The following is a 27782-nucleotide window of genomic DNA, read 5'->3' as shown; positions in this document are numbered from 1 at the left end:
TATTCACAAATGATTCAGGATTAGAAGTAAATCAAATACACTAATGCAATCATACAAATACACCAGTATATAGGAGAAAACCAAGATAGCTTTATTGATTGATAACAAGGTTTAGGAAGAGATACAACCCAGAGGGCTCCAATCCAGCATCTCCTTCCCAGCAGAATGGAATTCCTTCTTCAGCTCCCTTCAAAGCATTAAGCACCCAATGTTTCCAGTCTCAAACCAACAACAATTCTTTGCAATAACAAAATTCCAGCCTCTAGATCTCATGGAGGAGAGATCTATATATAGTTATTTTGGAGAGAGGATGAGTCAGCTTGAGATCTGACTAGTGTCCTCTCCCTCTCTCAGTTCTTGAGTCCACTTGGAGGTTTTTGCTTCCACTTGGAGATTTGGAACCTCTTACTCATCACCAGTCGAATTCCCTGAGGCAAGTGTCATTTTGGAAGCTTCCTGAGCATTGACACATTGAGGAATGAGCCTGCCACTTGTCCAAACTCGCTCAGCGCAGGTAGCTAGTGTTGGAGTTGACATTCAACGCAGGTAGCCAGTGTAGCAGTTGACATTCAGCGCAGATGCTCAGTGGAGCAGTTGACATGATCCTGAATTGACTTGTTTTTGAGTGGTTTCAGGTGGAGAACTTCTGTGAATTGCTGTGGTTAGTTAGCCTTGTTCCTCTAGGGGTAGGAACAACATGTTTAGGGACTTTGGATCCCTTAGATTATGGACATTTCATGCTCAATGCTGTAAGGCACAAAAATGTCTATAACAGTTGCCCCCTAAAGTATGAGGCCGTTTATCGGGTGAAATGCTTTATCCAGGAGGGTCCGAAGTTCATCCATTTGTCGGGAGGAGACCTGTAATAAGATACAATACAATACATTATGATTCATACTGCTTTCATGATCTAGCTGAGGCGGGCATTCCCATGCTCAGCTTTATAAATTCATTTTTGTACATAGAACAGACGATCGTCTGATGGTAGACTAATAATTTTGGCGAAATTATCATCCTTTGAGTAGGATGATCATCTGCTGCAATGATGTACATGTCAAATGTCTTTATCTTTCCTGAATATATATCGCAGCCTGGATGGATGAAACTAGATCCGGGGTCTTCAAACTCGTTCGATCTTCACTCTAAGTACAAGTCGATCCATGTGAGAATTGCGCTGAAGTCGAACATGGAAAGACATCGCTTGATTACGGTCAATGATGTAAACCGTTAACAAGCGCGAGAGGAATCACCGATAATGATAATGACCCTCAAGGTACTGCAGTACAATCCACGTGGTGTGAATAAAGGACTTGGCGTCGAACACCACACAAAATCTTCTAGTCGAAGGTCATTGATGTATACCTGTCGCCGGAAGTGAGAAACTTGCCATTGAGGCATGCAAGCTTCAAAGTACTGAAGGGGTTGTTCCTAGATCAACTTCTTGGATAATGAGCTGATGTCGACAAGAAGCGATCCGTCAAAGGAGGGCCTTGATGAATCCCACATCAGTGACACGGAACGGAGCTAATGATTTTAATGGAGGTGAAAACGATCTATGACATATGATTCAGGGTGGCGGTCCTGAATGGATGAAGGATAATGTATGGTAGTGGATGGGACCCGGTTGACTCTTTCTGAACGACTTCTCTTGAACATATGGCGACACTGATGCGATGGATCGGTAGCATTACCCCAAATATGGATGGTATGGCGAGACCATGGTGATGTGACCGGTGAATGAAACAACCCAACCCGATTGTGATACGGAGGAAAAGTGTCATGTTCAAGAGCGACTTGCTACCATCAAAGTTTTCTTTAGTTTCTCCCAATTTTTCCCCAGTCATTGCTGACCAGTACTTCTTTATTTTTGTCAAGCTTGAGGAGGATAACATATGCTTGTTCTATAACCTGCCCTTCGGGCAAGCCCATCGCTATGTTTTAACGAGCCTAGCGATAGTGAAACTCGTTCTCGTCTAAAGACAAGTTTGTCGCTATTTAATAATTTTAACGAGTCTAACGACAAGGATAACTCGGTCCTTTTCATTTTTAGAGAGTCTGAAAAGGTACGTAAAGTTAACTCCAAAAGTCCTTTTTCGTCATCTAATCCCTTAAGTCCGAAAAAGTATAAAACAATACAGAAGGGATGAGTTTTCGATAGTTTTAACGAGCCGAATAAAACAAGCACTCGATCTTTTTGTGCAATAATCCCTCAAGTCCAAAAAGATTAAAATCTAGAGGAGGGATAGCACTTCCGGTCGCTTTAACGAGCTGGAAGGCCAAAACTCGGCAATCTTTTCATATTTTACGAGTCAGTTGAAAAGAGCTTAAAGAAGACTCGTCTTCTGAGGAATGAGTGATGAACAGGGTTAGCAGCTGATTCCAGCTACAGGTTGGAATTTTCCAATCACGGCAGTGTCACAAGGATGGCTAGGTGAAATCACTCTTCGCAGCTGTTCCTCAAAATGGGTAAACAATCATATGGAGGCAAACGATCGGCCAAATGAAAAGTGGAGGTGACGGTGCAAACACGACCAAGGCTTTTATGGCTGATAAGGTTACGTACACAATGGTTATTTTACCGGTAATGGGTTCATTTTTTAAAGAGCTTGAATGCGCCAAAACATTGCTCAAGCTTATGTTTATTTTTTAACGAGCATGAATTTCGCGTTAAAACTGCTCGGATCTTGCGTTTATTTTTTAACGAGCATGAACTTTATGCTAAAACTGCTCGGTTACCTAGTCATTTGATAAGAGTGTCTCATCAAGATTCTATTTTTTATGGAGCTTCATCTCACTAAGCTTTGCTCCGCATCCTCTCTTTATGCAAGTTAGGAAACGGCTAACCCAAAAAAACAGATAAATAACCGCTCTTTGCTTGCACTCCAAAAGGTTTGCATGCCCCCAGGTATAAAGTACGATTTCAAAGTTACCTCTACTTCAATTCCATCGAAACTTTCGTTTCACCGGGAGAGGCCTACCTCTTTCAGGTTACCCAAAGATTGTCTCGTTAATCTTTCAAACAAAACACTTCCTCGGCAATGTCTACCGAAATAGACAGAGGTGAGTGACGATACCCGCCCTCTCACATAACTTTGACAAGAGAATCTTATTCCAGAACAACCCCTCTTCCAACCACGGACGGGGTACGGACTAGTCATATTCTCCCGCGGAAACCTACCCTATACCCAAAGTTTTCCTGCCGAAGCAGGCCAGGACGCATGCACCCTGGGTTCCAGTCATATCCTCCCGGATTACTCGTGCTCATCAGGAGGACAGACCGTGGGTTGAGACACTTCTTGCGTGCATAGACCATTTAGGGATGGTACATGACTATTTGCGATGCGTGATCCGGGAAATGAAAGTTGGTCCACGAGCTTGACCACTCTTCCTTCATGCGGAAAACACATTACTCTAAAGAGTGAGGAGACAATAGCTCCCATGCAATATATATAGTCTCGTCCAAGGAGTAGGTTATAATCCAAGGGTCCTTGAACGACCATCACGTTCATTTGAACGGTCTTCCCTTTCAATGTTATAGGCACATTGGGGAGGATCCCTAAAGGTCGACTGGTTCCTTTATCAAAACCTGATAGATTTCTCATTTCAGGTAAAAGCGCCGGCGAACCAAGCGCTTTCCAAGCAATAGAGGAAAGGATACTCACAGATGCCCCCTCGTCAATGATAGTGCCAGCCATTACCATTCTGTATATTTGAACGATAATTCTGAATGGTATGCTTGCTGGCAACCGGGGTCTGCCTAGTTGGTTCCAATCAAAGGACACAACCAGGTTGCTTGGTGGTGGGACCGAGTATACGGCCGGATAGCGCTCTGATGAACTTCCTTCCTGCGATAAAGGAATGGTGGCATTGCCCCCTTGATCATCAGAGTCAGTGCTGATGAAGAGAATCTGGACGGTGTCGTCTTTATTCTCCTCTGTGATGGTGTCATTCGAAGATAGATCCTCTGAAGGCAAAACTGGGTCAACTGCCGTTTCAACCTTTAGACTTTCGTCAGGTATGGATTCAGACGGTTCATCTTCAATGACAGGTGCTTCGGTTGACCACCTGGGCGGGTCAGCTGGGTTCTCAACTAGTGAGGGACTTGGCAGGAGTCTTTGATATCCAGGAGGGAGATGCGCTCGTAAAATCGGGCGATCTTCCAGAACTCTTTTTGCCTCGTCTAGGAAGGGACAACGGTGGATGGCGTGATCGCCTTCACACAGTCTGCAGGGAAATTTAGCTTTCCCGCTCTGTCCTGGGGCTTCACTCCCACTAGTTGATGGTGAGCAGTCGACATGGCTATCAGAGGTCGATGCTACCGAATTGTGCAATCGGGGGGACCAGTCCCTTAGTATTCGGGGGATACAGGGACAATCTCTATGGAAGTGGTCTCCCTTGCATATGACGCATGGCGATTTAGGCCTTACGAGTGCTGTGTGTGGATTTTTGTTAGATGACACTTGTTTGCCCCCAATCGCCTTAGGCTCCTTCTTCTTTTCTTTCTTCTTCTTCTCCTTCTTCTCCTTAGGAACCCGGTTTTTTGTTCGACCAGTTCCGTCAAGCGAAGAGGAAGGAGGGGAGGAAGATGAAGTGGAAGGCTGGGAGGCAACTCTTGTCTGATCTAACTGTTGACTCGACTGTTCAGGAATGGTGGTATTCTGAACGACATTGGTTGGAAAGAGCCAGACTGGTAGGCCAATTGTCAGTCCTGGAAGCGACAATGTGGCCATGTGGGGCGCACCAACATCTCCCCAAGAGGAGAAGGGACTAGGATTTCCACCAAGAGGAGTTCCTTGGTTGGTGTGCTCCATCTTTTCAACCTAAAGATCAACGCATGATTAAAGGGTGATTGTTCCGTTTAAAATAAATTGTTAACGACGCTTTAGACACAACTTGCTTTTTCACTTTTAAAGAGTCGAGAAAAAGCTAAAGATGACTCTAGTCTCCTTCGATGTTTTAACGAGCCCGAAGTGACAAATGCTCGGATGGACTTTTTCTGTTATAGAGTCTGAAAAAGGCCAAAAGAAACTGCTCTGGAGATCTAGGCAGAGGGTGTGCCAAACTTTTCGCAAAACCGCAGAATACTTTTTAAGGTACGGCCGGTCGATCTTCGTGAATGCTGTGTTCACTGCATTGCGATCAGTAGGGCGGCCGACATGGCTTCCTAAGGATAAAGGATATATGCCTATAGGGGTCTCCCAATATATACGCGACGGTACGTGGGAGCACAATCCGTACTAGCGCTATCGTCCCTCAGGAGGAATCACCCACCTTCCACGAGATCGACAGTCACTAGGCTTAACGACGCCGGAACACGTCTCTAGCCTAGACCTCTATGTTGTGCGTTATGTTACAAAGCGTTGTTAAGTTCATTCAGTTTATTTTAAGTTGATATTTTTAAAAGTTTGCCTTTCAGGATCACCACGAGATGTATGGTACAATTCCTAAATGCAGTCTAAAATGATAAGCAAGCTTTATTATCTTTTCAACTTTGAAAATCCTAGCTACTAAGGGAAAAGAAAGACACTATCTTTTCTCAAAGAGCAATCAGCACACTCTAATGCACTCTTCCCTAAATCAATCATGCAAACTTATCAAAATGCAAATGCACAATGCAGGTGTTTGTTTTCCACTTTTTTAGTATAGATGCCTACAAAGAAAGCTTTTTGTACAACTTTGAATTTGTTTTTAAATGACAGATACAAACAAGTTTACTTTTTCGAAAACAACAAGGGTAGAAGATATTACAATCACTTTGCGACTTTCGAAATGAATACTTGTTTCGACACTCAAAAGAGACAAATTCAAACCAATAAGCAAAAGTAAATCTATAATCAATCTGTAAACAGCCAATGAACTCTCTTCTAAGATCACAATCAATCAGATCTGAATCAAAGGCTACAGGATGACTACTTTACTCATGCAAAGGAAAACTGTAAATGACGTAAAAACACATAAAAACACTCACAGTCTTTTTGTACAAAAGGAGGCGGAATCTAAGCAAAGAAAAGGAGTTATCAGACTGGTACCTATGCTGGTTAGAGGCTGCAAAAACAGAGATCAAAACAGGGCAACAGACAGCAGAGAACCCTAGCTGCACAAGGCTAAACTGGTTCAGCGCAATTCCAACACTGTAGGTTTGACATTCAGCCCAGGTAGCCTTCACGGGACCTGTGTTGAAATGAAAACTGCCTTCACAGTGTCTGCGCTGAAGGAGAAACTCTCGTTTCCCCGGGGTTCTGGGTCATAAAATGCTCAAAAATCAACTGTTTCAGGCCAAATCAGAAACACAAGCAAGGTATAATCAAAGGGATGCTTTGAGAGGGTACTAAAGACTATCACAAAGGATCATCAAGTCATTTGTGAGTCCATTGTTCAGATCATAGACAAAATCTAGTGAAGGATCAAGGCAGCAACAGTCTACTTTGCAGAAGCAGTTCGATTGTTGTTGTTGAGTCTATGAAGCAAACAATGATGTAAACACAAATAAAATGACTAAAGCAATTCTTCCCCAGTGGAGTCGCCAATTTGTTGTGGGGAAAAATGCCTATGCAGGACGATCCTATCCACCTAAGGTGTGACAGAGCCTTAGCAACAAACAGATACAGCTATTCTGGTTTCTTCCTTTATGAAATGTGAAAGAGGGGAGATCGATAGACTTACCGTTGTCTTCCGTTTGTCCCTCGATCTAGATCCTCTTCTCTTTGGGTGTTCACAGCTACTTGCCTCCTCGCTTGCTCAAGAGAACAACTACTTGATTCCCACGAGATCACAAGAGAACAGCTACCTGTGACAAGAGAACAGCTACTTGCGACAAGAGAAGAACACAACACAAAGGCAGATATTCATATTCACAAATGATTCAGGATTAAAAGTAAATCAAATACACTAATGCAATCATACAAATACACCAGTATATAGGAGAAAACCAAGATAGTTTTATTGATTGATAACAAGGTTCAGGAAGAGATACAACCCAGAGGGCTCCAATCCAGCATCTCCTTCCCAGCAGAATGGAATTCCTTCTTCAGCTCCCTTCAAAGCATTAAGCACCCAATGTTTCCAGTCTCAAACCAACAACAATTCTTTGCAATAACAAAATTCCAGCCTCTAGATCTCATGGAGGAGAGATCTATATATAGTTATTTTGGAGAGAGGATGAGTCAGCTTGAGATCTGACTAGTGTCCTCTCCCTCTCTCAGTTCTTGAGTCCATTTGGAGGTTCTTGCTTCCACTTGGAGATTTGGAACCTCTTACTCATCACCAGTCGAATTCCCTGAGGCAAGTGTCATTTTGGAAGCTTCCTGAGCATTGACACATTGAGGAATGAGCTTGCCACTTGTCCAAACTCGCTCAGTGCAGGTAGCTAGTGTTGGAGTTGACATTCAACGCAGGTAGCCAGTGTAGCAGTTGACATTCAGCGCAGACGCTCAGTGGAGCAGTTGACATGATCCTGAATTGACTTGTTTTTTAGTGGTTTCAGGTGGAGAACTTCTGTGAATTGCTGTGGTTAGTTAGCCTTGTTCCTCTAGGGGTAGGAACAACATGTTTAGGGACTTTGGATCCCTTAGATTATGGACATTTCATGCTCAATGCTGTAAGGCACAAAAATGTCTATAACACCTCCTTCCTCAAAAAGCTTTGTCGTCAAAGCTTGTCGATGAAAAAGGCTTGATCTCTTTTTCAACTTCGAAAGTCTTTCTGTCTCGGAATAGTCATCCTCGTCGATACAAGTTGATATGATCTTCTTAGTGACAAACAAAATTGTTGCACTGAGAAGGGATCAGACCATCCCAGATTAATCTTCTGTATAGCATTCTGATCACTAAAATTTTGTAACGACTTGTCAGCATAAGACGGAATTGATGTTATGTCATTATTCTCTGAAACATTAATTTGTTGTCTACGGTTTGAATGGTCCTGATACACAGCTTGGTTGATTTGTCTATTCTCATGATTCGGATGCCGATATAAAGTTTTTAGATTTTCTTCTGGCAAAGATGTTGTCAAATTGGTTATGGAACATTCACTTGGAATGTCCATTGTCTGAACTGGAACATCTACGTGTGTCTTTTCTTCAATTGACTTGTCTTCTTGAGTTGTCATATTCACTGGATCGGTATTTGTTCCCTTATTTTCAACTTGAACTGTTGTGACTGGGGATTTCGATACTTCTTCTTGAGTGACTTGTTCCAACTTATCTTTTAATGCTTCCTTATCCTCCTTAAGTTTCTTAGTTTGATTGAACAGACTTTGATTGTGGTTTCTCAGACGTAAAAGTTCTTTGATTTTTGATTCATCAACGTTATTTTCAGTGTTTTGAATTTTAAGTTTTTCATCTTTTAGATCTCTGATTTGTTCTATTAAATTTTTATTAAGGTTCTTTAAACGTAAATTTCCTTTTCTTGTTCTGATAAATGCTGCTTGAGTTCTTTCTTTGAGACTTTAGTATTCTTCACTTATGCCAGTAATTTTTCGACGTGGTCCTTGAGACAAGAAATTTCTTCGTCCTTTTCCATTATTTCTTTGTAATGTATATCCTCAAGATTTTTATGTTCGCATTCTAACACTTCCTTGCTTTGTTGAATTTTGGCTATTTTGTCATTCTTTTGATCTTTTAGCTGCACTTTCTTGGTACACAGAATAACATCATTCTGTGGCAGTGATGATGGATGTAGAAAATGGAAAAAGGAATCCATTCTCTTTCTCTCCTCAATCTGTCGCTCAATTATTGTAATTAATTGTTCTATATCTCTTGTGATTGATTGTTTTTGTTCCCTACTGAGGGATTCCATATTTTTTCTTTTTCTTCACTTCTTTTAACTTTGTATGGATTTTATTTTATTTTATTTATTTATTTATTTATTTTTAACTTCTTTTATCTCCCTTTATATATATATATATATATATATTTCCAATATTCTCCCTTAATGTGGATTGTTAAAAACTTGAATACCCTTTTATTAAAAAAAATACTCTTTTATGTTGTTGCCCTCTATATATGTATGTATTTCTTTATATTAAGATCTTTTTTCAAAATAACTCTATTATCTTATAATAATAATAGTTTCGTTTCTTTTTTTTAATAATAAATTGGTCCCTTTTTTTTATATGCTTAATTACTTCCTTGATAAATTTTTAATGTCACCCCACCTAATAAATATAAAGGTCACGTCTTTTCATATGACACGGTCACGATGTTAAAATACCATGGGCTATTACCATGGGTTGTTTTTAAAACCTCCGTTAAAATGTTCTCCACATAAAAAGTAAAATGTATTCCTTTTGTTTTTTGTTTTTTGTTTTTTGTTTTTGTTTTTTTTTTTTTTTACTTTTTAAAATACCATGGGCAATTACCATGGATTGTTTTTAAAACCACGGGCTTCTCCACGTAAAAAGTTTTAAATATACTTAGTATGAGATTTTGTATCCATTTTGTTTTTTCTTTTACTTTTTTTTTTTTTAATTTTATTTACTTATATATATATTTTTATTTTTTTTGGGTAATTTTTTTTTTATATGGCCAAAGGCCTAGAAAAATAGAGAAAAGGAAAAACTCCCAAATATTGAGCAAAATGCTTCAATTATACGGCAACAAGGTTGACGAATTTCGATAGTCAAAGACTTGGATCGGAGAACGAGCTTTGTGTACAGGTCAAACAACCTAGAGGACCGAACTGCTTTGATACCAAATGAAGTGAACAAAGTTCATTCTGTAAATTAATTACTCCAAAAGACTTGGAACATCAAGATATCCATGAGGATACAAATATTATATATTAAATAAATGAATAAGAATGAGAATGAGAATGAATGATGAATGATAACGAGAGGCTTGCTTATATATCAGGCAAGTGTCTCTTCATGAAGAGTCATGTCTCATTTAGACATGCCTCTTCAACCTAATTACTAGGTTAACTAGCTATTATTTATGATTATTATCTTTTACATTATATTTATATTATTTATATATTTTATTCGTTACATTTTGCCAACAATTCTCATCCACGGAAGGTGAAAAAGGATTAATCCAACATACTCTGTAATGTAACTAAATATTTATTAATAATAAAAATAACAAAATAATACTTATTCTTATTGCCATTCAAAGTTCATCGATTTATAGCTCCTGGTAGCTCTAAAGCATGTTAACATGTATGTAAAATATTACAAGGTCTTTGATTTGATCGCCAATTCATCATGTCCATGTTAAGGGCAGACATGGTGCACCTACTGATACCAAAACTAATCAAACCTGTGTGACAAAATTATTTTAATTTAATTTAGTACGATCTGATTTCTCAGACTCCTCAAAATTGCCCTTCTTAATTTAAGACTGCTAGTAGTTAGCACAGCAGATTAAGGGCTCCTTCGCACTTGATCGTTTCCCCAAAAAAAGTTACTGATTAGTGAAGTAGGCAGTTGTACTTGAAAGAAAAGAAATGAGAAATAACATGAAGGATTGATTCTTAATATTATATTTGAATCTTGAAGACAGGTGAATTAGAAAGCGTCCAATTTGGAGGTCTTCGGTCTTCAACAATTATGACATTTCTCTTCAAAGAGTTCTGCACTTTTTCCCAACTGCTCCTAGCCATCTTCCAATCTTACCGTAGACAAGGGGTTGGCCAGAATTTGTGTTAGAATTAAGGGGCCATATTTTCCTAAAATCTAGGAAACCATACGAGGAAAAATCCCCAAACTGTGAGAAGTATGGTTCAGAGGTATTCACTGCCACGCTGTAAACCATCTGAGAAATTTTGCCTTCCTTTAAGCCATCCAGTGGTTGCATGCTTGATGCTTCCTAGTGGTAATTTGTTTGTCCCATATAACCTACAGTCCCATGAACAGTTTAATTAAGAATCAAATTCTATCCATCTATCTATCTGCAAAATAAAAATCTGGAGCACAAAGAGTGAGAAGTGGGATCAAAGGAGAATGCACCTACTCAAACGGTTTCTGCTAGAGAAATGATGTCGACCTTCTTAGATTGCTGAGGATGAGTCAGCAGGATGGGTAAAATATGGGTGGCACTGCTGCAAATAGATTCCAAACACCAAAACCCTGGAGGCCGGAGTTGGAGATGGCACTGGCTTTCATATTGCTTGTATCCTCCTACACTAAGGAAGTATGGGTGATCCCTCTAGAAATTTGAACTCTAGTGAGACTACTGCAAATCAATTCCAAACATCAAAACTCCAGAGGCCGGAGTTGGTGATGGGACTTGCTCTCATATTGCTTGTATCCACCTACACTACGGGCATATGGGTGATGCCTCTAGAGATTTGAACATGGATGGGAATATTGAAAATCAGTTCCAAACACCAAAACTCCAGAGGTAATAAAAAAATCCAGCTTTAAGGGCAGCAAGAATACATTTCAGATATGCAGCACACACGTAAAATAAAAACCTATCCCAAAGGGTTCAATCTCTCATAATTATCTAGTATTCCTAGTGTCTAGCCTGGTTGACGTAGGAGGCAGTCTTTAGAGGGAGAACTCCATTCTAGTTCACAGCTTTTGCCAAACTGTGGACTTCATCCCCAGAATAAGATTTCGGGGGAAGAAAGCGTGCTTGGAAGTTCAAAACATTCAGAATTAAGACATGTGGAGAATACTCTGCAATAAGCCAAGAATAAAGATCAGAAATATCTAAAAGCTTGGTCTGTAAGAATAAAAATAAGCAACATTCAATAGCTTGCTTTGTAGGTACTCTGGTTTACAAGGGATCTCCACGAAGTCTTCTGAAGCAATCTGGTTGGACTTGGTGCCTTAAAACAAAAACCTAAGAATTGAGATATGGAGTTGTTTCGTAAATGTTAATTTACATTTAAAAGAAGAAATTTATTTATTTTAGGAAATCTACCATATATTACTTTCTGGGATAAAGAGTTATTCCTTTCTGGGATAAAGAGTTATTCATATTGAGTACATGTTCAGACATTAAAAAATTTAAAACTTAAAGCACAGATTGAATTTGGTTTTTATAGTTAAATTTAGATAAAATTTAATTATTTTTTATGTAGATTTAAATTTAATTTTTTAATGAAAATTTGAAGTTGAATTATTTTACAGTTTATCACGATTGTATATGTTATTTTATGAATTTACTTCAATTTTTCATTTATAAAGTAATTGTCTCACTATAATTTACAGAATGTGTATAATATTAAGTCAATATAGTTGTTGCATATTATTGGCATCCAATTGACATTAGATTGTCATTTTACACGAAGTTATGGGAAAATATACATAAATTATGGTAAAGTTATTTTAGGCAAATATGTATAAAAAGGATAAATTAGAGAGTTGCATTAAATTAATTAAAAGCAAAATCTCTAATATTAATACAAAGTTGCACATGCAAACATATTCACGAAGCCAGTTACAGTAGAGAAGTTGTGGTGGTGTGTGGCTTCTCTTGGTTTGCAAAAGAGATGATGAATGGGCATGGACAAGGATGAGGAAAATTGTTGTTAATCTGGAGTTTGTTGAAATATGACAACAAATTATGTAATTATGAGTAAATCTTTATTAGTAACTGCCAGTTAGTTTTGTAAGTTAGTAACGAGATAGCAGTTATGTAACGGAGGAGAGGCTCTTGTGAAACTAGTGAATGCCCAAAAGAATGAAATCATGGAGAATCATTCTTGATTAATAAAGATCCAATCCCTTGCCCCGTGGATGTTTCCTTGATACCCTGTCAAGGTTTTACCACGTAAAATCATCTTGTCTTAATGTGTGTTTTGCTTAAAAATCAGTTTGCATTCAGTTTTTTTTCCACTTATTTTTTTTTGGTGTTTAATCTAGTTTTATGAATTTAAGTTCAAGAACATTGACTAGCATCATTCATTTTCTACATAATTTGACATCATGTTTTTTAGCATTACAAACTATCATTTAACTCAATCAAGTAGTATTGGAGGAGGTCTATCGCTAAAGTTTAGTTCCTTTCTCAAAGTGGAAACTAAAATGGAGATTTCACTCCATCACAAATAGATGGATGGTTAGCAACTAGATAATTGGATGAGGTAGTTAGATTCCTTTTACAAAGTACAACAATTTGGAGATAATGACAAATGTATTTGTGCAAAGATACATAAATGTGGGGAACTTTTTTATTGTGAGGTAATTTATGTGACCCTTGACACCACACAAGCCATGACATGGAGCAAAGTCAAAAGTGTTGTCAAGTAAATATTCTACCCCATCAATTGTTGGAAGGAACACTGACAACAATGATAATACCTACAAGAGTAGTTGAATTAGAAAGTGTATTTCTACATCAAGGAGTATGACCACTATACACTTTGGCTAAAATGGACTTGTTACCCACCAAAAGTCGATGAACCCATAGGAGAATTTTTATCCTAGATTTGTCTTTAGTTAACAACCAATATCCCCTAACAGCCACTGGTGTAGCCAATATATTGTCCCATTTCATCTTCGCTCCCTGAGCCATTCATATGCCCCCTCGCCCATCTATCGAGAGCATATGTTTGAAGGTGGGTAGTCCAATCTTAAAAGTATGTTTTTCAATGTGCAATTAGGTGCTTATGCCTGTTTCTCCTTAGGCACTTTGGGCACGGATTATTTGGTGACTTGGAAGAAGGAAGTGTTTTAAATATAGTTTTGTTCTCTCACCTTAAATGGGGGGTTAATCCTTAGTCATATCCTTGTGGGATCTCCCCTATTGGCTCATAGCTTTAGGAAGGGCACTATGTGATGTCTCCACTAAATAATTTTGCTAAGTAAATTCCCATTTTTGCAATTTTGACGTTAGGAAAATATTTTACCATGGAAAACTAGGAAAACTAGGTTGAGGAAGCCCCACTTAAATTTTGAAGGAAAAAGGAAGCCATAACATTAGAGAAAAAGAAATAATTGGTTTCCTGTAATAACGTGGGGGCCACCAAAAAGGGGACCTCAACCCCCTCTTGAGAAATTCACACTAGGAGAAGGGAGGAGAGAGAAGGGGAGTTCAAATTAGTGGAATGGGGGACCCACCAAGGGAGGATGAGAAAAACTTATAAATAGCACAAGGAGGCCACCATTACACATCTTTTTTTCCTATCTAATTCAGGATATCGAACTCTCTCTTGGCAGTTGTTGAGCACAAGAGGAGCAAAGTTGTTTAGCTCAAGAGTTTCAAGCGAAACTTTCCCTCATTTCAGAGAAATTCGAGTGTCTCCCTAGTGAGGCCTGGGGGAGTTTGATTCAGGGCTTCCACAAGATCTAATTGCAGGGAATTCTCTCAACCATTTGCACTACCTGGGCGCATGATCCAGATTCTCTCAACTACCGAAATTAACCAAGATCTTTTACTTTTGTGATGTTAGCATAATTGCATGTGAAAGAGTATGAAAAACCACATGTGCATACTTTAAAGAAGAGGAAACCTAAATGCAACCATCAAATCAAAGAACACACACAACTTGATAACAGAATTCGCCCAATGTGGGTTATGTCTTCGGGCTCGATGTCAAGAGTGGGGAGGCTACTTCATTAAATGATGCAATATTATGATGAGTAAATGATGTATTCTTTGTCAATAGAAGGAAAAACTCCCTTAACTAAAGTGGCATGTCTCTCCACAAGACGTTCTTCTATAAGAGCTCACATTCATGTAAGTTTTCCTTCAGCATGACAAAATAACAAATTCTCACATGAAATGGCATACAAGGATCCTACAACAAAATGGCAAACAAAGATCTCAACATCAAAACATCATCTCAGCAAAAATCAGAAGAAGACATGGCATTAATGCATCTTATACCTCCACATCTGGGGATGGCCTAAAAATGCACACGTCTGCTGAAGAAATGGACTGCATGGTTAAATTCTTGGCGAAAAATCATGAAATATGACTGTAAACTCGATCCCCTTCTAAGTTGGTCAAATATGAGCTCCCCGGGAATTTCAAAGATTCCATTCTGCAACCTGACTGAAATTTGGCTGCTCAGAAGAAGAAATTGATCTCACCTTCATGTTCCTTGTGAAAACTAAGAAAAATGAGTATAAAATCGGCTTGGTTTTGAAATCACCATTTTCAGGCCTTTAGAGAACTTTACAGATTCCACAAAGATTCTTTTCTGCAGGTTGACTGAATTTTTTTTGCTTAGATGAGGAAACTGATTATACCATCGGACTCCTTATGAAAAATTGAGAAAAATGAGTATAAAATCGACGTACTTCTGTCACCTTCAAAAACTAAGTCATCCAACTGTCAATCCGATTGACAGAATTAAAATTAGGCATGTGGTTGGGGTGGGTTAGGTTCCAACCCTATGACCCACCTGTTTTGGCACTTGTTGTTGTTTTTTAAGTTTTAAAATATTTCTAATGTTATGGATGGGGTCGCCCATGGGCAGGCCAGGTGGGTTCGAATCCTGCCAACCCCTCAAAATTTCGTTGGGTGTTATGGTCGTGCATTGAGATTTTCGACTATATATATATATATATATATATATATATATATATATATATATATATATATATATGCGGAGTGGGGTGGTGACCAACCACCCCCTTTTTTTCTGTTTTCTTGTTTTAAAAACCTTGGATTTTAAGGGTAACCAGTTTTTTTAAGTAGGCGATAATTTCGCCATATCTATCCACTGGAAATCCTCACTGTAAAGTGTCAAATTGTTGCCTCGTTAGCGGCCACTAAATTTAGTAGATTTTCCAAATTTGGCGAGCCTCCAAATTTAGTTTGCGCTCTGCTAACTTTAGCTAATGGGCCAAGTTGACCAAAACTTTGATTGATCCTAACTTTCACATACAATGTCAGATTGAGATGTCGTTTGTGCCGTTGGAAATATTGCGATGAGCTCTTCGATCTGACCTTGGTTTCATAGTAATCGAAGGACTTTGATTTTTGAGCCTTTCCCAAGCCCTCTTTTATCACTGAGTGTTTCTAGAGCCACCTGGATCATTCCTCCCCATTGAGGAGATTTTGATCCTCCAAATGCATGAACATGATCTATGATTCGTTGTGCTCTCTTGTATGCACAACAAGTGTCTTAAAAAACCACACTTCACTTTCACCTTTCTTCTTCGAAGCCATAAGTGATGAACCGACATTTGTACTCTCTACAAACCTGTAGTACATATTTGCAAATTACATATTCAATTACATGAACAATCATGACCCAAACAACCCCATACTTGCCAAGAGTTTATAGCACACTCTTTTTTCAAGTTTACATCAAGATCATAATAGAAACTAATACCCCAACTATGAACAAAAATGCCAAAAACATCATCATGTTGCTTTTATAAGTGATGGAAAACACATCATCACTTTTACAATCATTTCAAAACATGTGATTTACGAAACGCGACCATGACAAGCTATTATCTCTAATGAAACCATCTCTCACTCATAAAAGTGAATGGGTCATCATTTTGGAGTTGATTCGCTTGTCGAAACGCTTCATCACCTGGTTCCTGCATAAGAACTTTGTCCTTTTTGAGACGCTGCTTTGGATGGAGCTCCCAACATGTGGATCTTTGATATCAACCTATGTTGCAATGACTGCAAAAACTCTTCTTCCTCCAGACCTGCTTAACCTTCTTCTTTCCCTGGTGTGGAGAAGGTCTTTCACATCTCATCTTTTTTCTTGCTGCCATACTCTTCCAACACTTGGCAACAACATGGTTATACAAGCCACAAAGACTACATGGTTCTCTATGCCATAATTTTTGTTCATCATTAACAATGTGCTTGTAATCAAAATGAACATTAGAATACCGATACCTTTTATACCTTGCATGGTTGTCTTTGGTGCGAGCCTGGTGAGATGTACTTGTCTCTGCTCTTCTTATGCAATGCTCATAGTCACGGAAGATTGTGATCTATTCCCATCATCTTATTTCCTCGATGGTTTCGGCAATGGCTTGGATTCTGCACTTGAAGAACCCCTTGCTTATGCTGCGTTCGAGCATTCTCCTTCAGTGTACCCCAAACCTGCAAATCGAGGCCTTTGTACAACCTCCAATGGCTGAGTCATTCCTTGTCCATTAACACCAAGTCCTCCTCCTTTATACCCCATCTTGGTAAGGAGTCTCATGTCGATTCTTGAAATGGGTACCTCAAGGCTTCCAACAGAAATAACATCATGTGAAAATGAAACTGAAGAACTACCAACATTGTTTACCTCAGTTGTTGATTCTGAAGCAGGTGATGATGGCTTCGCTAAGCCTTCGTTGCACTTCAACTTTTCCAAGGCCTCTTCCATGGCTTGTAATTGAAGCTGCAATATTTGCTTCTCCTCTTTTGCTTCTTGTAGAAGTCTCTTCAATTCAACATTCTCTGCTTGAATGCTTTTGTTGATTTCTTCATTTGAATGATGAAAAGAAGATGAAGAAGAAGTATATTCACCCAAAGATGGAGATGGAGCATCATCCTCTGCTCTCTCTTTCTCCTTTTCCTCTTTTCCTCTTTTTCCATTTTCTCCTCATAACCTGCGTACATTATATCTACCATGTTTTCCATTTTTTAGAAGGCCTCGTAGAGATCTATGCTATCCTCCATTTTCTTTCTTGTTGCATGGTCAAACTCTGGTATTCACTCTCGCAATTCACATCAGCAAGAAGACCGCTCTGATACCAAACTTGATCCAGATTCTCTCAGCTACCAGAATTAACCAAGATCTTTTACTTCTATGATGTTAGTAAAATTGCATGTGAAAGAGTATGAAAAACCACATGTGCATACTTTAAAGAAGAGGAAATATAAATGCAACCATCAAATCAAAGAACACACACAACTTGATAACGAAGTTCACCCAGTGTGGGTTACATCTCCAAGTCCGATGTCAAGAATGGGGAGGCCGCTTCATTAAATGTTGTAATATGGTGATGAGTACATGATGTATTCATTGTCAATGCAAGGAAGACTCCTTTAACTAGAGTGGCATGTCTCTCCACAAGACGCTCTCCTATAAGGACTCTCACTCATATAAGCTCTCCTTCAGCATGACAAAATATCAAACTCTTACATGAAGTGGCATACAAAGATCCTCTAACAAAATGGCAAACAAAGATCTCAACATTAAAACATCATCTCAGAAAAATCAAAAGAAGACATGGCATTAGTGCATCTTATACCTTCACATTCGAGGATGGCCTAAAAATGCACACCTTTGTTGAAGAAATGAATTGTATGGTTGAATTCCTGGCAAAAAGCAGTGAAATCTGACTGTAAACTCAACCGCCTTCTGAATTAGTCAAATTTGGGCTCCTTGAGAATCTCAAAGATTCCCTTTCGTGGGTTGACTGAAATTCGACTGCTCAGATGAAGAAATTGATCTCGCCATCACGTTTCTTGTAAAAAACTAAGAAAAATGAGTATAAAGTCGGCATGGTTCTGAAACTGCCATTTTTGGGCCTCTAGGGAATCTTTAAGATTCCTCAAGATTCCACAAAGATAATTTTCTGTTGACTGAAATTTTGTTGCTCAGATGAGGAAACGGATTACACCATTAGACTTCTTGCGAAAATCTGAGAAAAATGAGTATAAAGTCGGCATACATCTACAACCTTAAAAAATTGGCCTCCAAGGAATCTTTTAGATTCCTTGCATATTCCCTTGTGTTAGGGCTCTGCTCCTCGATTTCCATGCCCTCTCTGGTTCCGTGCGCGCTCCTTCCTCTCTTCACCTAGTCAAATTGCAGGTTGGGTATAAATATAATTTGGTGGGCGATAAAAACTAAGCCATCCTATTGTCAATCCGGTTGGCAGAATTAAAATTATGCATGTGGTTGGGGTGGGTTGGGTTCCAACCCTGCGGCCCACCTGTTTTGTTGCTGGTTGTTGTTTTTTTAATTTAAAAAGACTGCCACCATTATGGATGGGGCCAGCTGGCAGACCAAGTAGGTTTGAATCCTGTCAACCCCTCAAAATTTCATTGATTTTTTTGGTCGTGGGTCGGAACCGTCGGCCAACCGTCAACCATAATATATATGTGTGTGTGTGTGTGTGCATGTGGGGTGGCGGGGGTGGTGGCCCGCCAACCCCCCTTTTTTTTAATTTTAGAAAAAAAAACCATATTGGTTAAAAACTCTGACCTTATTTTAAGAGTAGCTGTTATTTTAAGTAGGCAATAATTTTGACATATTCGTCCACCAAAAATCATCGTCATAAAGTGCCAAATTGTTGTCTTGTTAGTGGCCTCCAAATTTAGCAGCTCCGTCAAATTTAGCGAGCCTCCAAATTTAGTTGGCATTCTACTAACTTTAGCCAATGGACTAAGTTGACCAAAACTTTAACTGGCCATAACTTTCACATACGATGTCAGATTGAGTTGTCGTTTGCATCATTGGAAAGCTTGCGATGAGCTCTTCGATATGACCCTGGTTTCATGGAAATCCAAGGAATTTGATGTTTGGGCCTTTCCTGAGCCTTCTTTGATGACCGAGTGTTTCTAGAGCCACCTAGATCAATGCAAAAGTTAAGCTACAAAAATTAACTGGAGCAATTTCCTTTGATTGCAAGATTTGCATTTCTGCTGGAGTTTTTCTTAGTCGAAGATAGAGATTTGCACCATTTTACAGGGTCGAGATAGAAGGAAATTTGTGGGCCGAGTATTTCCATTTTGGGCCTGTGGAGAGGCTATTTTGCAGAGACTGCATAGAGGTTTGGAACTGAAGATATTGCTGGAGGTTCAACTGGGGAAAAATGATAATTTTGCAGGAAATTATTCATTATTTATGCAAAGGTTTGAACTATTTTTCAATAGTATTCCTCTAGCTAGACACGGAACTAACTAGCTAGATAATTCACACTTTTTAGGGCTTCCATAGTCAACTAGAATTGGCTCGAGATATTTCTAGGTTTTGTTGGATTGGGTGTGAGGAGCCTCTAGTTAATTTTGCAAATTTTTGGAACAAATTTGAGGGTCTAATCTACAATTCACCTCCAGCAGAAGCAACAAAATTTCTGGGTAGGGCGAATAATCAGTGTGAGCCATTTGCAGTTTGGGGTCCACATCATCTCACCTGGGTTTTACATGCTTGCATTAATAAGGACAAGTTCAATTGTTCTACTCTATTTGTACCCAGTTTCAACGTTAATATTAATAAAATGGCTCACAATTCCTGCCCATGTTCTATGGTTTACTGATTGTGCATGCTTGCAAATTTTGTTGTTATTGTAGCTTAGTACATGTTTATGTTATTCACTGTATATTTCCATTAGGAATATTACACTGGTATCAAAGCATGTTCTTGGACAAGTATGGGAAAAATTAGCAGGTGATGCCACCTAGGTACTAAGGAGTAGTGCTCCACAGAGGTATAGGAAGAGGTTGTGGTAGATAAGAAGAGCTTAACCATTTTTCAGACAGAGTTTGATAATGTTAGAGAACACATGGAGGACTAGGGGGGCAAAGAGAAGGCTAGGCAGAATGGGTGAGATCCATTGTTGGAAGAGTTGGTGAGGTCAAACCAGCAGATGATGACGTAGAATCAGCAGGTTATAGATGTGATGCGGTAGATGTTGGGTCTACAATTGCAGATCATATAGGTAGGGCCAGAAGGAAGGGCCAATGATGGAGAAGGTGGGCCCCAAATAGGAGAGGGGAGTCATGTGCATGCACACACAAACCAGCAGTCGAGCACCCATACTTATGGCCAGACTATGAGACCCATGATGCCTCACTTCTTGGAGGAGCCAGAGAGGGAGAGGGAACCATACACATTTGTTGAGTTGATGAGATATTTCATTGATAGAGTTGATGAGTATGAGCCATTGGACCCTAGGGTTAGGAGTATCATGTCCTTTGGTTTCTACTTTCACCTAAAGGAGAGGTACAAACCTGGGCCAATAACACCTTTTAGAGGAGGATAGCAGTATCAAAGAAAAAACACATAGAAGTTGACAAGGAAGTGATAGTTTTTGTAGTATCAGATGTGTTCTAACCACGAAATTTGGTGGAGAGGCTACAATACATGAGATCTCCAAAACCTAGAAATTGTTTATGGAAATTCCACCTAGAAATGACTTAATTATATTATTAACCAATTTTTTAATGTTTCCTAAGTCTAAACTTAGGAAAACTGGTTAATTAATCAAAATTAATTAAGTCAAGGTGAGAATTCTCTAGAAACTCACACAAATCAATCCAGAAATGATCTGAGACATAGATTAAGATTTAATTTTGGTCATTGGAGTCCCAACAGGAAGATATAAGAAGGGATCAATGTCGTGATGGAGAATACACCAGAGCCACTTGGAGAATTCAATTTTCCAGAGTAGCAGCAATCAGTTGCCAAAGAGTTCAAGCTTCAATGAGGAAGCAAAGACAATCAGGGGTAGAGACAATGATTTGGAGGAAGTTTTCCAGATTCAGAGAGGCAGCAACAAGGAGGCTGAGTTATTCCCAATGAGGTGGCATAGAGTTCTGTGTAGTTGCTTTTGAAAAGAAATTCGAATTAGCTGGCAAAAAAATTGATTCAGCTTCCAGAGGTCGGGAAAGTCTTCCAGAGGGTCGGAGAATCAATTTCCTCAACAGAGATAGGAAAACGACTTCATCAGAGGAAGTTCTGGGCTTATACGCCCAAGGGTCTGCATAAGTATTGCGTAGACACTTATGCAGAGGGTTGAGGGGGATGAATTTTCTGAAGGGAAGTTGTGTCGAGGTTTCTTGTGGAAGAAGGGAAACTTCCTTAAATAATTTTGGCCATATTTTCTTGTTGTTTGGATTTCCAATTGGGCATCCATAGATTGTACTCAGAATGCACTATTGCATAATAATAAAAACCCTCATCCACTGCATTGGTTTCCCAAGTTGGGTTTCTCCGGGGACTTTTGTCCAAGAGTAACTGTGTCATTTTTATTGTGCATGTGCTAATATTTTCACAGTGTCCAACACTATTTTTATTCCGCAATATTTATTTGTGAAAATCATAGTGTGAATTATTTAGTATTTGTCGTAGAAAATTGGAAATAAATAGTTAAATAAATTAACAATTAGGAAAATAATTTCCAGTTGCTGTGATAGATGAAATTTTCACATGGTATCAGAGCATGAGTGTTCAATCGAGAAGCTTAGAAGCAGAATAAAATATTTCACTGCTTAAAGGGGGCTGAAATTCTTAGAGGGAGCACAATGCTCAGACAGGTAGACCAAATTGCTGGGGCAGGAATTCGATTTTCAGTTGCAGGGTTGTAGAAAAGTCAAGTTGCCCGGGTTAGTGATTCCAGCAGTCAGAGGGAGCAACAAAAACTCATATTTTCACTGATCATATTCCTTGGTTGGACACAAAGGGTTTTGCAGTAGTAAAATCAATGTCGAGTGGAAGAGAAAAGCACACATAGTAGAGGGAAAATTTCTCTTAGGGAACTTCGAGTCTCAGAAGTTCAATTTTTCCAAGCAGATTGGCAGTAGCAACTAGCATATCTACGCATTCCAAGAAGGAGTGCGAGTAGTAAAGCAACACCCAAGAAAAGGGAAAGAGAGAGTTTTCGACTTAATCAGAGATGGACACAACAAGGCTTAGAGATCGGGATAGGTTGGATGGAGCTTCCAACTACATCATATAAAAGGCCAGGATGTCCTTCCTTCTTGATGAATATGGCTTGAAAGCTTACATAGATAATGTGGTGGTAATTCCCCACGATGCAAACCAGGTCAAGGAATACAGGAAGGAAATGGCGAAAGCGAAGCGATTGATCCTAGATGGCATCCGAGATCATATAGTCTCACTTATAGTGGTGAAGGGAATGACCAAAGAGATGTGGGATGTTCTCTCCACGCTATACCAGGGTACTTCCGAGCAGCGACAGATGTTCCTAAAAGAAAAGTTGAGATGCATCAGGATGCAAAAGGGGGAACGAATAGATCCCTTTCTCACCAGGATTCATGAGGTTTGAGACCAACTTGGAGTTGTTGGGGCAACACCTCAACCTTCAGAGCTAGTACAGTTGGCACTAAACAATGTCTCATAGGATTGGAAAGTCTTTGTCCAAATTATAGTCGGTAAAGACATGCTACCAAGATGGGACAGAATGTGGGATGACTTGCAGCAAGAGGAGTTGAGGCGAGCTCTGCTAAAGAGCTTCATCAGGGGCAGAAGTAGCAGCGGATCGAAGGGTGTGAATGAGGAGGTGAATGTGGCCCTCGCATCAAAGGGTCCCATTCAGGGGCAGGGGGAGTAGAATAAGAAGAAGAAGGACCTATCTAAGTCAAGTGCTTCAGGTGTGGCGAGTTTAGCCACTATAGTAACCAGTGCAATGTTTTAAAAATCGGAACCAGTGACCGGACCGGTCCACCTAATGAACCGGGTTTCGAACCGGGACTAGTTAGGTCTAAACAAACCGGTTTAAAAAAATACATTAAATAATTAATTTTTAATGAAAAAAACTATTTTTAAGATTTAAAGCCATGATTCCAAGCCAATAGAAACAAAATATGCAAGGTTTTCTCATCTATATACCATGTAAAGGTGAATATATCAAAATGGCATCAAGTGCAATACATATCCGCAATAAAATACATAATCAATGAGGCTCTAAATGGCCTCTAGAGTCTGAAAACAATGATCTAAGCTATGGGGTCACTGAACTGCTACAAGTATACATATCAGTGATCAACAACATGATCACTCGTCATCATGATCAAACTCATCACCACTACTAGACAAGAGATCATCAACATGAGCTACATAAATAATATGCCTCCGAGTTTGAGGACTCCTAAAACTCTTCTACAACTTTAGTAGACATCAAAACTACAAATCACTGATCAACATGGTCACTCATGAAATTCATCATTGATTCAACGCTACTAGAAATACATAAACATCATCAACAAGAGATACATGAACATCATATAGCTCAAAATCTTCAGACTTGGATTGCTCAACCTTATAACATGATAGAAATTGAAAAGGTTTAACATGTCTAACCAATGATTTTGGTTTGAGTGAAGGGTTCATCTCCTCAACCTTATAATGTGGTAGAAAAAGATTAGCATGCCTAACCAATCGTTTTCCTTTGAGTGAAGGGTGCATTCTTGTTAAGGCCATGGTAGAGGAGTTTAACAATCAGTACCACCAACATCAACAAAGTTCAACAATCAATGCCACCACGATCAAGGTTCTTAAAGGGCTTGATGCTCTTGATCAAATGCCAATCTCATACCCTCACGCATGATAGAATCAAATGGAAACACTGTAAACCCCCAAACCATGAAATCCTGAAAACCATTAAGTCTGCTAAATTTCGAGTGAAATCTAAAATTCTAGTTTCTCCATATGAAATCCAACGAGGTTGAAACCACTCTCAAACATCTTGAGTCATTTCATGGTAATGTTAAAAATTTAAGTAAAAGGATGAAAATGAAAATTAAAGTAAATGTCACTTTTACTTTAAGAATTTAACATTACCATTAATTGCCAACATTGTTAGGGTTGATATGTGTCAAGGAAATGAGAGGGTAGGCACGTTTTTCTTGGAGGGACTATTTTTGGAGGAAAGCAACCCCAAATTTCCCTCAACCTAGCTTCAAAACTCACAAAAATGCATTTTGCGAGGGTTATGTTTGCCCTGGCAATAAACTGACCGGTTTAGGACAAAACTAGTCGGTTTGCCACAAACCGGCTGGTTAGGGCAAAAAAAGGGTGAAATGAGGAGGTAAACCGGGTTTTTAAGCTAGTTTGTCCCGATGGGCTTGCTAACCGACCGGTTTGACCGGTTACCGGTTCAGACCGGCCAGTTTTTAAAACACTGAACTAGTGTCCTCTTAGAGAGAAGGGCAAGCAAGACCAGGCGACAACACACGCTGATATAGATAGGTTGTCCTCTAGATTGGAGGAAGATTTTGTGATGATGGCAGCCATACCTCAAAGAGTGAGGTGGGTGACTTGGAGTTGTAGCCCTAGAGAGGTATAAAGATTGGGCAGGGTCTTTGAGGAGTCCACCTCATGGATCGTTAAATAGCTACGGGGGACCCACAATATTTAGTAGCAGGATGGGTCAGTGGTAGTTGATGCAGTCAGTACCAGATTGACAGTTGCAGGCTATTGATAGTTAGATGCTGAGGAGCACAGTGCAGTATTGGCATCAGAGAAGGTGGCTCAATAACAATCTCAGCAACAACGCAAATTCTTCAGAGATAGTGCAAATGCTAGTAGCATTCAGAGACTCGGAGACAAATGCATCATATGGAACACAAATGATTCAGTATTTTGGATGCTTCTCAGTTGCAGTAGTTTCAGCTACGGAAACAACAAATGAGAGGTAGTTACAGTGTTGATGCAGAGTTGGCAGCAGTATGGCATTGTCAGCAGCAACACATATGCAACTCAGAGTTGCGTAGTGGTTGGTGCATAGTATGGTCAGACATCAGCAACGTGACAGGAGGTGATACAAAGATAGGGTGATGTGGCAGGATGTGCAGCACTAGAGAGAACATAATCCTCGCTAAGAGGGATTGTTGGTTTTTGTAGCATCATATGTGTTCTAGCCACGAAATTTGGTGGAGAGGCTAGAATACATGAGATCTCCAAAACACTGAAATTGTTTCTAGAAATTCCACTTATAAATGACTTAATTGGATTATGAACCAATTTTTTAATGTTTCCTAAGTTTGAACTTAGGAAAACTAGTTAATTAATCATAATTAATTAATTCAAGGTAAAAATTCTCTAGATACTCAAGCAGATCGATCTAGAAATGATCTAAGCCATTGATTAAGATTTAATCTCAGTCGTTGGAGTCTCAACAGGAAGATATAAGAAGGGATCGATGTGGTGATGTAGAATACACGAGAGTCACTTGGAGAATTTGATTTTCCAGAGTAGCAGTAGTCAATTGTCGGAGAGTTTTAGCTTCAATGAGGAATCAAAGACACAAGTGGTATGGGACTTTACCTTACCTGGCAAGCTTCTTCGCTTTCGCCCAACTAAGTAACCTCCTATTTCTTTCAAATAATGAACACAACTGCTTCTTCGCTGGAGCTCAGGGGACACAAACAAGTGGAAATAAATGCTATTACTAACTTATATTAACACCACTAATATGCTCCCGGAATATAGGCGAGCTGAAGCTGAAGCGGGTTCGGGCAAGGCACCTCAAACAGCTCCACCAGTTCTCCCCATGTGAAAGAATCCCCGTGTATGTCGTTGTGTAAGAAAACCTAGTTGTTGTAAAAGAGTCCTAGGATCTATGCTATATTAGCATGGCATAGAGTCTCGTTTAACTGGTCCATTTGGGATGGGACAGACTTCCCCAAACCTTCTCATTGGGCATAGTTCCTTTGTCATAATCTCTTTTTGATGGGTTCGATGAAACCAACTCATCTTGGCACCTAAATGGATTTCTTCTGAACAGAACATGGCCATTTCCGTACGTTTATCTCGTGGCAGGATTCCATATCTAGTAGGAGTCAGCGGCTTCAGCTCCCCATGTTCAGGAACTCCCATGTTAAGGAACTAACTCCAGCAGGGTTCATATACGAGCATGCATAGAGACATAGAACCTGTACTCGCATATAGTTTTTCACTTGTTTTATAAACAACAACAAGTGGAATGCAATCATGGCTTCTTCTTCATGCAGTGATTGAAGGTCTGGCAATTAAGGCTTATTGTCATGGACTACAGCTGACTTAATAAATAGAGAACTTACAGTTGTTCATAGGGCCCATTCTGAAGCTAGTCAAGCAGTCCGGCAAAGACCTTTCTCGGCCTTAAACTCAAAGGCTTAAGGCTTATTATAGTGCATAGTGCATGGACTAAGCGCTAGTGTCTGTAAGGCTAATTGCTATGGGACTTACACTACGGCTGCCAGTAGTTAAAGAACAAATGGACTTAAGCTAGTCGTTCTTAGTGCATGTGGACTTCATACATTTGATACCGGCATATATAAGACACAATCTATGAATTCATTCTCATGTGTCCCAGTAACGTAAGTAAGGTACTAGCCATAGTCTCCTAAGAACTCTTACAAGAGTTCCATGGACATATCTCTTCCTTGTTTCCTGATTCTACACGTAGTTTGATCTCTGGCAAGTAGTGTCTCCAGTTTGAATGGGAATGGCATAAGAAGAGGAGTATAGGTTGTTCCAAATACATTGAGTGTTGTTGAGAGACTCGCCTATAACTAGGACTTGCATATCTAAGTTGAACTTGTCTTGTCATTAGTTATATGCAATAAAAATAAGATAAATTATCTTTCTCACTATTACCAGCGTAAGCAAATAATAATAATATCTTAGCCGGCCATAGAGTAAGGCACTTGCTGTAGTTTTAGGAGTTAGTTCCATGGAGTAAGGTCCATACGATAAGTCCAATTAATCAACCTGCCATAAGATCTTGCTTTAGTCTTAGCTTAAGTCCTTTGGCATAAGGGTGAGCCTGCCGAACTCTCGACTAAAGGCCCGAAGGGTGAGGTAACGTGTGAGGTCCGTTAGGGTGCGTAGCACGCTCGACTAATAAGGCCGCCATCGGCTCGACTGATAAGGATGCGTAAGCAGGCTCGACTGTTAAGGCCGCCATCACCTTTAGGTGCTCGACCATAAGGACCTTTAGGTGCTCGACCAAGAGGGAGAGGATGCGTAAGCAGGCTCGACTGTTAAGGCCGCCATCACCTTTAGGTGCTCGACCATAAGGGAGAGGGAGAGGAGAGGAGACGAACAACTCTCTTTTGGGGCCCCTCCCCCAAAAGAGAGTTGTACGTTAGTGACTTTTAGTTACTTATTTGAGAGACCCAATAAGTAAATTGAAAAGAGGAGGTGGGTGATTCTATTCTGGTTCCTATCTCGAATGACGTAATTACGTAT

This window comes from Pinus tabuliformis, chromosome 2_1, assembly GCF_031772625.1.
Source record: "Pinus tabuliformis cultivar Carrire ecotype Pingquan chromosome 2_1, CPIR1, whole genome shotgun sequence".
In the NCBI taxonomy this organism is placed as follows: domain Eukaryota; kingdom Viridiplantae; phylum Streptophyta; class Pinopsida; order Pinales; family Pinaceae; genus Pinus; species Pinus tabuliformis.
This window is presented reverse-complemented; position numbering follows the sequence as displayed.